The sequence below is a fragment of the Acinonyx jubatus genome, chromosome D2 (assembly GCF_027475565.1).
Source record: "Acinonyx jubatus isolate Ajub_Pintada_27869175 chromosome D2, VMU_Ajub_asm_v1.0, whole genome shotgun sequence".
NCBI classification, from domain to species: domain Eukaryota; kingdom Metazoa; phylum Chordata; class Mammalia; order Carnivora; family Felidae; genus Acinonyx; species Acinonyx jubatus.
In genome coordinates, this window is record NC_069393.1 from 73,870,359 (window position 1) to 73,885,166 (window position 14,808).

The following is a 14,808-nucleotide window of genomic DNA, read 5'->3' on the forward strand; positions in this document are numbered from 1 at the left end:
CTTGCAGGTGACTGCTGGTTTTGAAGATGAAGGAAAGGACCATGAGCCATGTAACGCAGGATGGATGGCCTCTGGGAGGTGGAGAAGGTGAGAGCACAGAGTCTCCTCCAGAGCCTCCAGAAGGAACCGGCCCTACTTGCACCTTGATTTTAGCCCAGTTTGACTTCCAAAACTTCAGCATAATAAATTCATGTTATTTTAAGCCACTGAGTTTGCAGTGATTTGTTACAGCATCGATAGGAAGCTAAGTCACCCATGTTCCACTTGCTGTCACCCTGTGGCAATCTCTGCTTTTTGTATTTGGATTTGATTCTGAATTTCTAAGGGTAGAAATCTCATCTGCCAAATAGAGCTCTCCCTGGCCATTTTACAGTGAAGGAAGCATATTTTAGGGGAAGACTTTGTAAGGCCAACTGCCTTGTCCCTGTTTACTCTGCTGTGTAATGGAATTAGGAGGAGAAGGTACAGAGGGAACATGGTCATGGGGGGCCTGGGACCCCAGTATAGAGCCTGCCTCTGCAAGTCCCCAGGTAGACGCTCCACTTCCCCAACCACTGTCTTTAGTCTCCTCTGAGCGGTCCTGAACACTGTATGCCTGCCACATCTTTGTGGGCCAAGCAAGCAGAGCCAGAGCCAAAGTCTATGACAGCAGTAGGTGGTGGGCTAGTCCTCAGGTCCTTGCAGGGAACACAGGTGGTTCCTGGGCTCATGGTTCAGGCTCATGGTTCATTCTCAGGTACAGTGTGCTCCTGGTGGAAGTAGCCCATGAACTTTACTGGGTCAAGAATTTACATATCCTCTAAAGGAAACAGTTCTTTCCACAGAGATGCTGCCTTGAGCTGATCTTTAAGGACAAAGTGCCGGCTCTGTAGACCCCAAGGTGAGGCCCTCTGGTTGCTTCCGGGAGCACACAGACATCCCCAGAATGTGGCTTTACTGCTTTCAGATCCATCACAAGGACCCATAGGACCTGAGAACTCCTCCACCCAGCTCCTTGTCTGGAGAAACTGAGGCCCAGAGAGGGGAAGGCTCTCATGGCTAGTTAGTTAATGGTTTCCTTGATGGAGATTCCAAGGTCTCAAACGACAGGGGATTTTTCTGGGATCACATTAAGACAGGAAATGCATTTATTCATTCATTTAACAACATTTTATTGGATACTTGCTTGGTGCCAGGCACTGGGTACAGTCATGGTGCCAGCTTCCAAAAAAGTAGCCTAAGGGATAGAGAGGAGTGGATGGTAATAAGCAGGATTAATAGATAAATGAATAAACTAATTTCAGGTCATTATAGTTTGTAAAGGGAATCCACAAGACGTAGCGATGGGGAGTACTGATGGGGAATCATGACAGGGTGATCAGTGAAGACCCCTCTGAGGAGGTGATTTCTCAGCTGGAAAGTGAAGGTAGGGCGATGGGAAGAGTGTTTCAGGCCAAATAAACAGCCAGGACATAGGCTCCGAGTGGGGAGAGCTGATGTATATGAGAAACAAAAGACAGCCCAGTGCAGCTGGAGCAGAGTGGACCAGGAGATGAGGCCAGGGAAGGGAGGCAGGTGGGCTTTGGCCTGAAGGGCCTTATGGCTCATGGCAAAGAGTTCAGGTTTCATCCCGTGGGCCACGGGGAGCCACTGGAGGAACTGGAAGTAGTTTGCATTTGTAGAATGCTACAGGCTGCAATGGGTCAGGCAGAAACCAGATGGAGTCAGAGAGGCCAGTCTGCAGTCATCCTATGAGATGTGATGGTGGCTTGGCCCGTGGCAGTGGCCGTGGAGGAGAAGGGAGATGGCAGAGTCAATACGTCATTTAGAAGTAGAATCCATAGGACTTGATGGATGGTTGCAGGCAGAAGGCAGTGTTAGTTAACTGTACTTGTGTAACAAATTGCTCTAAACTTAGCAGTTTAGAACAACAAACATTTGTTGTCTCATGTTTTTGTGGGTCAGAAATTTGGGAGCGACTTAGCTGGGTGGTTCTCACTCAGGGTCTTTTATGCGATTGCAGACAAGATGTCGGCTGGGGCTGCCATCATCCGAAGGCTTGAATGGGGCTGGAGGCTCCACTTCCAAGGGGGCTCGTTCACATGGTTGGTAAATTAATGCTGGCTGTCTGTAGGAGGTCTCAGCTCCTCCCCACATGAGCCTCTTCATAGGTCTGCACAAGTGCCCTTCACGAGAGTGATCCAAGAGAGCAGGGAGGAAGGCACACTGACTCTCATGACCTAGCCTCGGAGTCATCACTTCTGCCACATCCTGTTGATTACACAGGTTCAGTATGGGAGGGGACCATGCAGGCTATGAATACCAGGAGGCAAGAATCACTGGGCCATCTTGGAGGCTGCTTACCATAGAGGCCAGGAGGAGGATGGAATGAGAAACGACACATAGGTTTTTGGCCTCAGTGCCTGTATGAATGGTGGTGCCGTCTGCCAAGAGGGAGAAGCTGGGGGAGGAAGCACGGATGAAGGTAGATGGGAATCAAGAACTCTCTCCTGGACCCCAGTTTGGGAGACTTCATCTCTGCGTTGGAAACTCTTTTCTCTGTAGCTGTCTCTGTGCTGTACCAATTTTGGGCTTCTGTGGCCTCAGGCTTTGGGGGAATGTTCTGAGGGGTCAGTTCTCATGTGTCTCTTGAGAGAACTCCACATCAGCCTCGTGGGCTGGGAGTTAAGAACCAGGCATTCTCGGGTTCAAGTCCCAGCTTAGCCACTTAGCGGCTGTGTGAACCTGGGCCAGATACTTGGCTTCTCTGGGCTTGTTTCCTCATGTGCACAGTAAATCAACTTTGCTGTGGTGTCCTAAGGCTCAGAGAAAATGGAGCACTCAGACCAGGGCCTGGCCCTCCCTTTCCTCTTTGTACCTCAGACCTCCCAGCCCTATATGGGCAGTTGTATCTACACCACAGCATACCCAGGTCGCTGGATGGATAATGATTGGGAGGGCTTTCTAAAGGATCTGTTCAGCTTCTTTTAGGTAGGTGATGCAAAAATTCTGGGGGCAGCAGAAGTAATTATTACTCACAGGGAAATGCAAATATTTTTATGAATATCGTATGAAAAACTGGGGCATTTTTTTCATGAGCAAATAGTCCTGTTTATTTCTCCAACAAAATAGCCACAGCTGGGCCGCTGGAGCCAACTTACAGCTGCCAGTGGCTTTTCTCCGGGGTCAGCTCACACCCCCCTCTTCCCCCCCCACCCAGCCTTTCTCTTCCTTAACCGAAAGAAAACATAGTGAAGACAAAAGTAACCAAATTTGGGCTTTGCTGAGAGAAGAGGATTACTTTTGCAGTGAAAAGTTAGTTTTTGTGGCCAAACTTTCTCAACTGTGAAAACCGGTGTGGACAAAGTGTAGTAAGCCCCAGAATACATTTGAAATATGGTTTTCCTTGGAAAGGACATTTTTAAGAAGGTCATCAGTGTTTGCAAGAGGATGAGGTGTCTGCTTTCACTTGAAGGAAATTTCTCTCAAGCCCTGAAGAGACACAGAGGAATGGAGCAAACAGTGGAAAGCCCCAGGGAGGGGAGGGGAGGTCTGGGGGGGCCAGGATGGGGGGCGGCAGGGTTTAAATCATGTTAGTGCCTACCTGGTACCTGGTGCGGCGCTAGGGTTTTAAGCATGTGCTCTGTCTGACCCTTACAAAGGGCTTCTGGATGTTTTCCAAATCAGAAAACTGGCCCAGAGAGGTTGGCGAGGTGGTCTGGGGCCACTCAGGCCACGGACAGAGGCATCAGAAGTCCCACGCTGCCCATTTGATGAGAGCCCCCACCCTGCCTTTCTGCGCTGCCCATGGAGAAGGGGCTCTAAGTTCAGGGTTGGGAGAGCTGACATAACTGAGGGGAAGGGCAGGAGAGGCTGTCTGCACCCTGCCCCCTCCCAGGGAAGGCAGCTGGATTCCCATTTTGAGGGAGGAAAACACAAGCTCAGAAAAGGCTATGGTGTGTGGTATGGTTTTTTGTTTGTTTGTTTGTTTGTTTTGAAGTCCATTTGGAAACCATCTCTTCTCTTCTGGCCCTGCCTCTCTGTCTATCCATCTACTTATAAATGATTTATTGAGCCTTTACTATGTGTCGAGCACTGTTCGAGGTGCTTGGGAAATAGCAGGGAATAAAACACGATTCCTGCCCTCATGAAGCCTACATTCCAGTGGAAGGAGGGGCAGAGATAGGTGACAAACAATGGACAGAATAAAGGAGCCACACAGAATGCTACAAGGTTATGGGTGTAACACAAATGAAAAAGTAAAAGGGTTCCGGGCAAAGGGAACAGCAAGAACAGAGAAATTCAGGCAAACTAAGACCCTGGGGCCAAATCCAGTCTGCTGTCTGCTTTTGTAATAAAGTTGTATTGGAACACAGCCTGTTTGTTCACAGATTGTCTGTGACCCAGAGACTCCATGTGGCCCTTACAGAAGATGTTTGCGGACTCCTGAGCTAGAGCAGAGGTCCTCAGGTGGGAAGGTACCCAGGGCATCTGAGGATTTTGAGCAGAGTGTGGTGTGAGGGAGGGAGTCGGGGCAGGTGAGGTCAGAGAGGAAATGGGTCCATATCATGGAGGCATGATTTCCCTGTGGTACCCTCTGACAGACATGGGATAGATGCTGACATCCTGCTGATGGGGAAGTTGTGTGTGTGTGTGTGTGTGTGTGTGTGTGTGTGTGTGTGTGTGTGTTGGGGGAGGAGTGGTAGCATGGACAGATGGCTGCACTTGGAGTCAGAAGAAAGACCTGGGCCTGAGACCTGCTGTCTGTCCCTGGCCCACTCCGTGTTCTCAGTTCTGTTATCGACACAAGTCATGTAGATAGCGTGTTGATGGTGGCAGTGGTGGGCAACTGGGTGGTGGTGACGATGCTGGTGGTGGCAGCGGCCATGTTAGGGGGGAGGAGGGCATTCTTGTTAGTGATGGTGATGGTGGTGATGGCTTCGTGGGGATGGTGGTTGTAGGGATGGTGACAATGATAATGGTGGTGGTGATGATGGTGATGTTGATGTTGGAGGTTGGTGATCATGGCTGCATTTAGTGAGCCCCTACTCTATGCTGAGAACTTTGCACGCTTAGCTCTGATTCTTAACCCAGCCAAACAATGGCATAGCAGCCTCATCCTCTGCCAGAGAAAACACCGAGTGACTTAGCGAGACCACGTAGCCGCTGTGTGGCATGGCTCAGGTGACAGTGCAGGTGACAGATAAGTACCCATGTATCACATCGCAGTGAGGAAGCCTCGAGGCAGTGCGCATGCGAGTCCCTGATCCACAGCCCAGCTGTCACTCAGGGGCGGCAGCCTTTGGTCGAGGTGGCCCAGTCTCCGCCCCGCCCTCAGCAGCAAGCTTTCCTAGGAGGGCCTGTGCCCTTGCCTCCCCGCCCTGCCAAAGCCACACCAGCGGCCTCCTTTCTCGCAGGCTCAGTGAGCTGGAGAGGGGCCATGTCTCCCTGTCCCCATGGCTACCGTTTACCAGGCCTGGTGTTGGTTTGGGTTTTCCTAATTTGAGGTTGTGGGATCCTTCTGGTGGTGGCTGAGGTTTTTCTTCTCTGGAAACCCCACTGTGGTGAGGCCGTGAGGGGGGCCCGGAGGTGCTGGGACCTGCCCACAGGCCACAGGCCCCACGTGGCTTGTGCCACCCTCCGTGTTTCATGCCACTTCCACACTGCACTTCCGTTCAAGGGCATGCTGGACGTTTCAGGTTCTCGCGGCTGCAGCTGCGGCTCGGAGAGACGTTCTGGGGTCGGATAACTGTGGGTGTTTGCCTCCCCACGTCCTCCGGGCCTGGGGTGTGCGAATGCCCACCGTGGTTTTTGCCCGCCTTCCTGGTGCGGGCGGGGAGTCCCCTGAACAAAGGGAGCCCCCAGCTAAGCAGCTGAGCTCAGCTCCCAGGCGGGTTAACAGGGCCTGGAAAGGCCTTCAGTCTCTCTGCCTTCTCTCTTCGCTGACTCTGGGCAGGTGGCTCCTTGGGCTGGCTGCACCTGCACCAGACTGGCAACCTTTTGAACGGAGCCTGGGCTCAAGCCTGCCTTCTGGGCCTATCCCTTAGGTCTCTGGAGTGATAAGAAGGGTCAGTGTCCGCTGGGTGGTGACGCTGCTGGTTGTGTCGGGCCGTGGAAAGCTAGCGGCCTTGGGCGGGGAGAGGCTCAGTGCCCCCCCCCCCCCACCACCACTGCTTCCCCCTCTGGCCCACCCCTGGGGGTCCTATGCCAGCTAGGAAGGTGCAGAACACGCTCGAAGACCCTAGGCTCCGTGATGCTTCCTGAGGGGCCGTGAACGGCACAGTCTCATCTCAGGAGATTCTGGGTCAGAGATGCCTTTGGCGGCCCCAGGTTACATTTTCCTCCAAACATTCCAATCAGCGGGTAGTTATCGGGGCATCTCCACCCACCCTGTCCCCGGCACCACCAGATCCTGACCTCCCAGCTCCAGCCCTTTGGGACAGTGTGGTAGTGGAGGAACTGAGGGCAGGAGGCATCTAGAAACTTCACAGAGGAGGGCGCCCTGAGGCAGAGACCACGCAAGTGCTGCGGGGCCCAGCTGGGTCCTATAATTGGAAGTTGCCTTGTTTGGGGCCGGATGAAAAGAGCCTTTGAACCAGTGAGATGCTGCACACCCGCCTCATCAGCTTCAGCCAGGGGGCCGCTCTGGTGGTGGCAAAGGTGGCCAGGCCCGGCTGGATGGGACAGAAATATCAGTGCTGGGAGGGCAAGGGTAGGAGGCAGCAGACGCAGGGGTAACCTACCTTATCAGAAAAACCGGCCTCCTCCGCTTTGCCCGTGGCCTCTGAGAACACTCCCAGCCTCCCCGTGGTGGCATTTTCTGGAAAGCCAGTCCTGCCGGCAGTGCTTTGGAAACCGAGTCTTGAAAGCTCACCTGGGTAGAAAGGACTTGAACAGATTCTTTAGCCCCACAGACGTCACAGGTGAAATTGTAACACTACCTTCCACTTGACTGGCCAAGAGTGGGTGAGTCATGGGCCTCTTGTGCTGGGAACACAGAGAGAGATCCTTCCCACGTACAGTCACCAGGATACTCGAGAACTTCCCAGACCTTGATCAAAGTGCTTCGAGAGAGGCTCCTCCACTTTTCATGCTCCCCGCACCCCCTAAGTGTTGTAAAGACCTGCTTTACCACATAATTCGGATTTCTAACAGGTTTAGTCCCTTGCGTTAGCATAATGCTGACTTTCTCCAAGCCTTGTGGCCCCCAGCAGCCCACAGGTCATCCGCTGGAGGGAAGACCTTGTGGCAGCAGGAGGAAGAAGGGGCCCCAGTGGGAATCTGGGGGCTCCTGAAGCCTGCGCTCCTTCCCGCCACGGCCCGTGCCTTCAACCGGCAGCACCCAAATGTTCTAGAAGTGAGGGTGGTTGCTTCTGTGGTCTTGCCCAGCCCGCCTATGGTGATGTCTGGCACTGCTGCCGTGGGGGCTTCTGTTCCGAACGTTTGAGCCCGAGCCCCAGGGAGGTCTGCTGCTTGGCCAGCCTGCCTTCTTGCCCCGGGGCCTCCTTTCCGCAAGGGCCAGAACTGAGTGGATTGTGCAGAGTCTAGGCTGGCCCATGACCTGTGACCGGGACTTTAGAATCAGGGTTCTGGGGGCACCTGAGTGGCTCGGTCGGTTAAGCGTCTGACTTCGGTTCAGGTCATGATCTCATGGCCTGATCTCACGGCTGGCGAGTTCGAGCCCCGCATCAGGCTCTGTGCTTATGGCTCAAAGCCTGGAGCCTGCTTCAGATTCTGCGTCTTCCTCTCTCTCTGCCCCTATCCCACTCATGCTCTGTCTCTCTCTCTCTCAAAAATAAATAAACATTAAAAGAATCAGGGTTCTGGGAGGCAGGTGGTGAGCCAGGCCAGGGGGACCTAAGGACTCGGGGTCCTTGACAGCTACAATACATTTCTTTCTTTTTTTTTTTTGAATTTTAATTTTATTTTTTATTTTTTAAAATTTACATCCAAATTAGTTAGCATCTAGTACAACAATGATTTCAGGAGTAGATTCCTTAGTGCCCCTTCCCCATTTAGCCCATCCCCCCTCCCACAACCCCTCCAGTAACGCTCAGTTTGTTCTCCATATTTATGAGTCTCTTCTGTTTTGTCCCCCTCCCTGATTTTATATTATTTTTGTTTTCCTTCCCTTATGTTCATCTGTTTTGTCTCTTAAAGTCCTCATAGGAGTGAAGTCATATGATTTTGTCTTTCTCTGACTAATTTCACTTAGCAGAATACCCTCCAGTTCCAACCACGTAGTTGCAAATGGCAAGATTTCATTCTTTTTGATTGCCGAGTAATACTCCATTGTATATATATACCACATGTTCTTTATCCATTCATCCATCGATGGACATTTGGGCTCTTTCCATACTTTGGCTATTGTTGATAGTGCTGCTATAAACATGGGGGTGCATGTGTCCCTTCAAAACAGCACACCCATATCCCGTGGATAAATGCCTAGTAGTGCAATTGCTGGGTTGTAGGGTAGTTCTATTTTTAGTTTTTTGAGGAACCTCCATGCCGTTTTCCAGAGTGGCTGCACCAGCTTGCATTCCCAGACAGCTACAATACATTTCTGATACTAACTACCCCAGAGTTTTAGCACAGACTGCACAGATGAAGGGCACAGTCCCAGAGACTGACCTCCCTTCAGACCCCAGCAGCAAGTTTGGGGGTCCCGGGCTGCACGCACTTCTGACCGGCAGGCTACAAATTCAGGGATTCTCTCACCCCCTCAGGCTGATAATTCACTAGAATGACTCACAGACCTCAGATCACTTTACTTACAATGTTGTTAGAGCAAAAGGACACATCCAAACCAGCAAACGTGAGAGATGCATAGGGCAAGGTCTGCAGGAGACGCATCACTTTCCCAGCAGCAGCCGGCGGATTCACCTGAGCCTGGTGCCTAGAGCTTTTACCGGGGGTTTCATTACTTAGGCGGGAGTGATGGAATCGTTGGCCATGGGGTTGAGCCCAATCTCCAGTTGCTCATCTCTCCCTGGATAGTATAACCAGGCTCAGAACCTACCCGATCATATGGTTGGTCATTCTGGCGTGGTCAGCCCCACCTTGAGCCATCTTGTTAGCATAGACTCTGGTATGGTTTTGGGGGCCCCGCATGAATAAAAATGCCATTCTGTCACTTGGAAAATTCCAAGGACTTAGAGGTCACCATCCAGGAACCAGAGACAAAGGCCAAATTCTTCATTGTACACCAGTGGCCAGCTGGGCCTGTGCAAGGCGGTGAGTGAGCCTGGTATGGTCTGCAGAGGGGCAGCTGGTGGAGTGAGGGGCAGACACCCCAGCCCCAGCTTCTCCATGTCTCCATGGCCTTCTTATTCCCAAAACCCAGCTGCTCTTGGCTGCCTTTCCTTGGATTCTTAGAGGCCCCCATGATCCTGGTAACAATCCCCTTTGCAGGTCAACTCAAATGAGTCTCTCTTCCTGCTAACCTTGGCTGGAACTGTATTCACCAATACTGTTTTTCGATTTGAATTGACAAGTCTTTCCTAGAGGAACATACTCTGTGGGAAAATATTCTCCCTCCTCAGAGCCCTCGAAACACATCAGGTCCTCTCTGGACCCCAGCAAGCCCGTCTCCAGAGGTGGTTCACTCCTCTCTGGGATCCGTAGAACAGTCAAGGTCCAGAGGCTGTCAGAATGCAGAGGCACATGGTAGGGGAAATGTGTACTTACTGTTGGTACAGGAGGGATTTGTGGGGGGTCCTGTCCAGCTTGTTAGGAGCCAGGCCATGGCCTGGGGGCATGGAATAGGGTTCCCTGAGACTGGCTCCCCCACCTGGACCCTTATGGGCCAGCACTGAGCACGTTGGAAACAGGAGGGCCCTTGTACAGTTTGCCTCTCGCCCTGGCTGGTGACCTGGTAAGTGGCTCAAGCTGATTCAAGTCAGGCAGGTTGCAGGGACCTCGGTGCTTGTCAGGCAGATCCCAGGATCACTGAATATGGGGGCTGGGAGGAACACTTTTGGTGGTTTGTCCCAACTTTGCTGTGTCTCTTCAAATCCTTTTTTAGAGAGAGAAATTCCCAGAGAGAGTTGTTCCATCTCCCATGTCCCATGTGATGTTCAGGGACTTTCTCTGAATTTAGGGCAGTGGTTCTCAAGCTTGACTGAGCATCAGAATCACCTGGAGGGCTCATTAACACACAGGCTGCTGGGTGCACTCCCAGAGTTTCTGAGTCAATAGGTCTAGGGTGGGGCCCGAGAATCTGCATTTCTAACAAATTCTCCAGTGATGCTGATGCTGCCAGTCCAAGAGCCACACTCAACCTCAGATTCAAGGGCATGAAGGAAGGTTTTTCCACCAAATGCATGGAAGCTTCCCCTGATGAACTGCTCGTTGGTCAGCAGGGAAGAAAGAACTTTAGACTGAGAGTCTGGCACCTGGCTCCTGGCTCAGGTTGTGACACGGCCGCTTGAGTGATTTAAGGCAAGGTTTTTGCCTCTCTGAGACTGTTTTCTCACCTGCAAAAGGGGTTCCGTAGCAGGACCTGCCTCATGGACTTGATGTGAGAATTAAGTGCGATGATGTCATAGCTGATTGTCCCCTGACCCCAAGAGCACAGGAAGTGTCACGTTGCTTCACTTTCCGGATCAAATATATCATACCATAAGGTTAATGAGAATTCCAGGGCCAGTTGTTTTGCAGAGGTCTGTCCCACTTCCTTCCAAGGATGGGAAGAGATGCTCCAGGGCCCGAAGGAGTCCAGCCAACGAGATCACAGACCATCGGGGTCACTGCCGCCGCTGGTTTTGTCAGTGTCCTTCGGAGGAGGAGCCTCTGCTGGCAGTTCCATTCGGCTGTGCCTGTCTGGCCACGGGGCTGGAGGCTCCTCATTGCTCAGAAGCTGTCATCGCTGGGATCCAGCTGCCACAGAGCCAGAGCCCTCCTCCATACCCTTCCCCCCACCCCCCGGAGTAGACATGGGTCCACCTTGCTCTGCCCCCTCTCGTTCTCAGTGCTGTCTTCTCTCGGTCCTCTGCTCTCAGGGCACAAATACCTCCCTCTGGCACAGTACAAGCAACAAGAATAACAGTAGGCCAGCTTCTTCCCCCATAGTGACAGCTCTCTTGTGGCAGTTTATTTGGGGTGATCCTTTTATTGTTCCCTGGGGGTATCCATGGGAGCACAAGAAATGAGTGCGTGGCCCATGCTTAAGACATGGGAGCCACTATTACTTTGCCTTTTGTCCCCAAGTCCCACACTCCACTCCCTGCTAAGACTTGCCCTCCTGCCAGAGGAGCCCCCCAGCCCTCTCTGTTGGCTGCCTCTCTCCTGCCCTGCCGCCCCCTTATCACACTTCCCTTAGCTGCACCCTCCCCCGCCCCCCCTGCCCCGGGTACACCTGTGTGAGGCCATAGCTGGCAGTGGAGGGGGACGCTAGGGACTAGAGAAAGCAGCAATGATTTGCTAAGCAATTTCCTTCCTGCAAGCTGCCCCCTCCCTCCTATGGGGCCAGTTGGGGGTGAGGTCCAGAGTCAGAGAAGACTCCCATCTTCCCATTGCCCACCTTTCTCCAGGCTTTGCCTTGAGAAAAGGCAAAACTCTTTCCCGTTCCAGGATCAAGACCTGCCAACTTGATCCTTTGGTGCTTTTCCTCAGAACCGTGGGCTGGCAGACTTCAGCCCATGTCCCCCAGCATCTTGGCCTCTTCCCCTTCCTGTCTGGCCCCCTGGTCCCTGTTGCTGCCATCCCCTTCCCAGCTGGAGCTGCTCCCCACCGCGCCCCACCCCCCCCACCCCCCGCCTGCCAGGCCACCCCCATGGTCTCTGCTCTTTGAAGCCTGGAATGAACTGGATGTCCCTGAGGGCAGGGACCATGTCCAGTTCACTGATTGTTTCTGGCACATGAAAGATAAACTATGAGCAGCAGTGGGTCAGATGGTAAAGCAAATAAAACCCAAAGCTGCTCAAGACAGGAAATGGCTGGGAGTTCATTCATTGATCCCATTAATTCCTCTCCCTGAGCCTCTGGCTTCTCATCTGTGAAATGGGGCTAATGCCACCTTAGTGAACACCAAACACACAGAACCCAGTTCAGTGCTAACCTCAGACTGCTGGGGGTAGGGTGGGGTGGACATTGTCATTTATTCCGGCAAACATTCATTTACCCAGTCATTCATCCTAACTTAATGAAAGCTTGTGATTAACCAGGCATTGTGTTAGGTGCCCCACCCCCCGGAGGGACACTGAATAGGTCTGGGCCGAACTGGGAGTAGGCTGTAGGCCTGGCAAGTTGGGGGGCGGGGAGTCTTCCTCTCAAGGGCAGCCCTAGAAGGGACAGCTGGCTGGGGCTTGAAGAAAGAGCGGGCTTCAGCAGGTGGAGGGGTCAGGAACTTCTCCTGTGGGGTCATGGGGGAGAGGATGATGCATGCAGAGGTCACAGGGACAATGCTTGCATCTGCTTGGCAAATACTGTTTGCACATCCACAGTGGGCCAAGGAGAGAGCAACAGAGAGCAGAGAAACCAAGGTCTCTGCCACCATGGTCTTCCTTCAAACAGGGAGACTAAGGATTGGCAAGTAAATCACTAAATAGGAAGATGTCAGGTACTGGTAAGAGCTGGGGCTAGTCCTGGAAATCTGGTAGTAACTTCACACATACAGGTTGGACCCGTCAGTGAAAATGTGCTTAATGTGTTGGGAGAACAAGTGAATCTGTTGGGACAGATAAGTGAATCCGTCAGCTGATGAGTGTGTGCAAGAGAGACAGGCTGCCCAACTGACCAGGGCCTCCCAAACACAGTTTAATGGCAGTGGTGAAGGCAGAGAATGGGCCCCACTTCAGCTACTGAGGTCAGAGAAGGCCCTCCTGGATGGCCATACGGTGCATAGGAAGCCTTGGAGCCGAATGCCTGCGTTAAGACTTGAAGCATGGATGAAAGTCATTTACACAGTAGGTAGGCAGGAGATGTTACTGCCAGAAGGAACAGTGAGTACAAAGGTCCCGAGAGCAATGGCAGGGAGAGAAATAAAGCTTGGAAAGACTGTGACCACATGGTGAAGGGCTTTGAAACTGGTCAAGGAGAACAGATGAGCAATGGTTGATGGGCAGGCCTGGGAACTGGCCATCCCAGCTGCTGGGGCCTGGCTGGGCCCTGAGTAGTGGAGAGGTGGTGGCCTTAGCTCCCTGTAGGCCTGACATCCTCCCAAGCAGGGAGGTGGGCCTGGGGCAGCTGGGGTCACAGGGCCAGGACACGCAAGGAACTTCTGCAGCAGGGTGTTGGGCCTTACCACCTCAGGGTCCTGAGAGACAGTCAGGTCTGACTGAAACAATAGAGTATTGACACTTCAGTCATCAAATATGTCATCTAATAACCCAGCAGCACACGTAAGAGCTAACTATTTGTCTGGAAGTGGCAACCTCTTTGAGTTATGGAGGGGCAGGGTTTGTGTCCAAGGAACTGGAGGCCAGGTGAGTTCAGGATCCCAGTGGCCATTTAGGGGGACACCCCTAATGGCCAGAGCGTCCCTGGATTAGTTTCCTTTCGCCGCTGTAACAAATACCACAAACCCAATGGATTAAAAGAACACCAATTAATGAGTTACATTTCAGGAGGTCAGAAGTCTGACATGGGTCTTACTGGGTTAAAACTAGGGTGTGGGCAGGGCTCCGTTCTTTCTGGAGGCTCCCAGGGAGAATCTGTTTTCTTGCCTTTTGTGGTTTCTAGAGGCCACCCGCCTTCTCGTGGCCCCTTCCGTCTTCAAAGCCGGCAGTGGCTTTCTGGTCTTTCTCACACAGCATGGCTCTAAACTGACTCTTCTTCCCCCTCTTCCACATGTAAGGACTCTAACCATTACACTGGGTCCACCGAGACCACCTGAGATAATGTTCCCACTGTTATCCTTAATTCCATCTGTAATATTCGTTCCCCTTTGTGATATAGGCTAACATGTTCAGGTGACACTTTGGGGAGCATTATTCTGCCTACCACAGTCCCTGCCCTGTTCTGGGGGCTCCTACTCCTTAGGAGTAAAGGAGCCCCACATGGGCCGGAAGGTCTGCCCCCTTGGCCCGGGACAGCTCCCTGGGTGGTACCCCCTCCCTTCCTAACTCCAGCTTCAGCGACATGTTGCCCCAAACATGTCTCCCCCAAACCCTGCCCTTCTGAGTGCTGGTCCAAATGCTTGTTAAATAAAGCAGTGTGTCTCTACCTCAGCACTATTGACATTTTGGGGCAGATCGCTCCGTTGTGGGGGGGCTGCCTCACGCATTGTACAGTGCTCAACCACGTTCTTGGCCTCTGCCTACCTGATGCCAGTAGCACCCCCACCCCGGCTGTGACGACCAAAAATATCTCTAGACATTGCCGGTTGTCCCCCAGAGGACAAAGTTGTCCCCCCGCTTCGAGCCACTGAAATAAAGCCTTTGATGTCTGTCTTCCTTGCTAGGTTGGAAGCCCCAAGATGGTGACACCCTGTGTCTCTTGTCCCAGCTCCTTCTAGTAGATGTTCAACATATATTGGTTGAGTGAATGAATGAGTCTGGGTTAATGTTCCTAATGGTTCAATTAATCCGTAAGAACTATGCACACACACACACACACACACACACACACACACACACACACGTATATGCATGTAAAATAGTCTCCTGGTTTCCATACACTGGCCACTTGAGAATCACCTGGTGGGGGGTAGGGGGATGGGCCTTTCCAGAAGTCACATCCCTGGGTTCTGATCACAGAGAGTTGGGAGACAGCCTGATGCAGTATAGCCTGGTGATCTGTACTGTCCAGAAGACTTCATCAGTTCTGCAGAAAAGTGGAACTACAATATGACCCAGTGATTCCACTCCTGGACATATACCCCAAAGAGTT

The 14,808-nt window shown here is 52.4% G+C and overlaps 1 protein-coding gene and 1 long non-coding RNA gene across 3 annotated transcripts in view; one reads left to right on the forward strand and one right to left on the reverse strand.

The window, feature by feature from the left end:
* Positions 1–14,808, forward strand: part of GRK5 (G protein-coupled receptor kinase 5) — a 211,345-nt gene that overhangs the window by 79,275 nt on the left and 117,262 nt on the right. The window lies entirely within an intron of this gene.
* On the reverse strand, positions 1,127–7,156 carry LOC113600320 (uncharacterized). Its single transcript, XR_003421327.2, has 2 exons — positions 6,723–7,156; positions 1,127–2,440 (listed from the first exon to the last, which is right to left on the reverse strand). It is a non-coding gene; the product is annotated as an uncharacterized LOC113600320 (long non-coding RNA).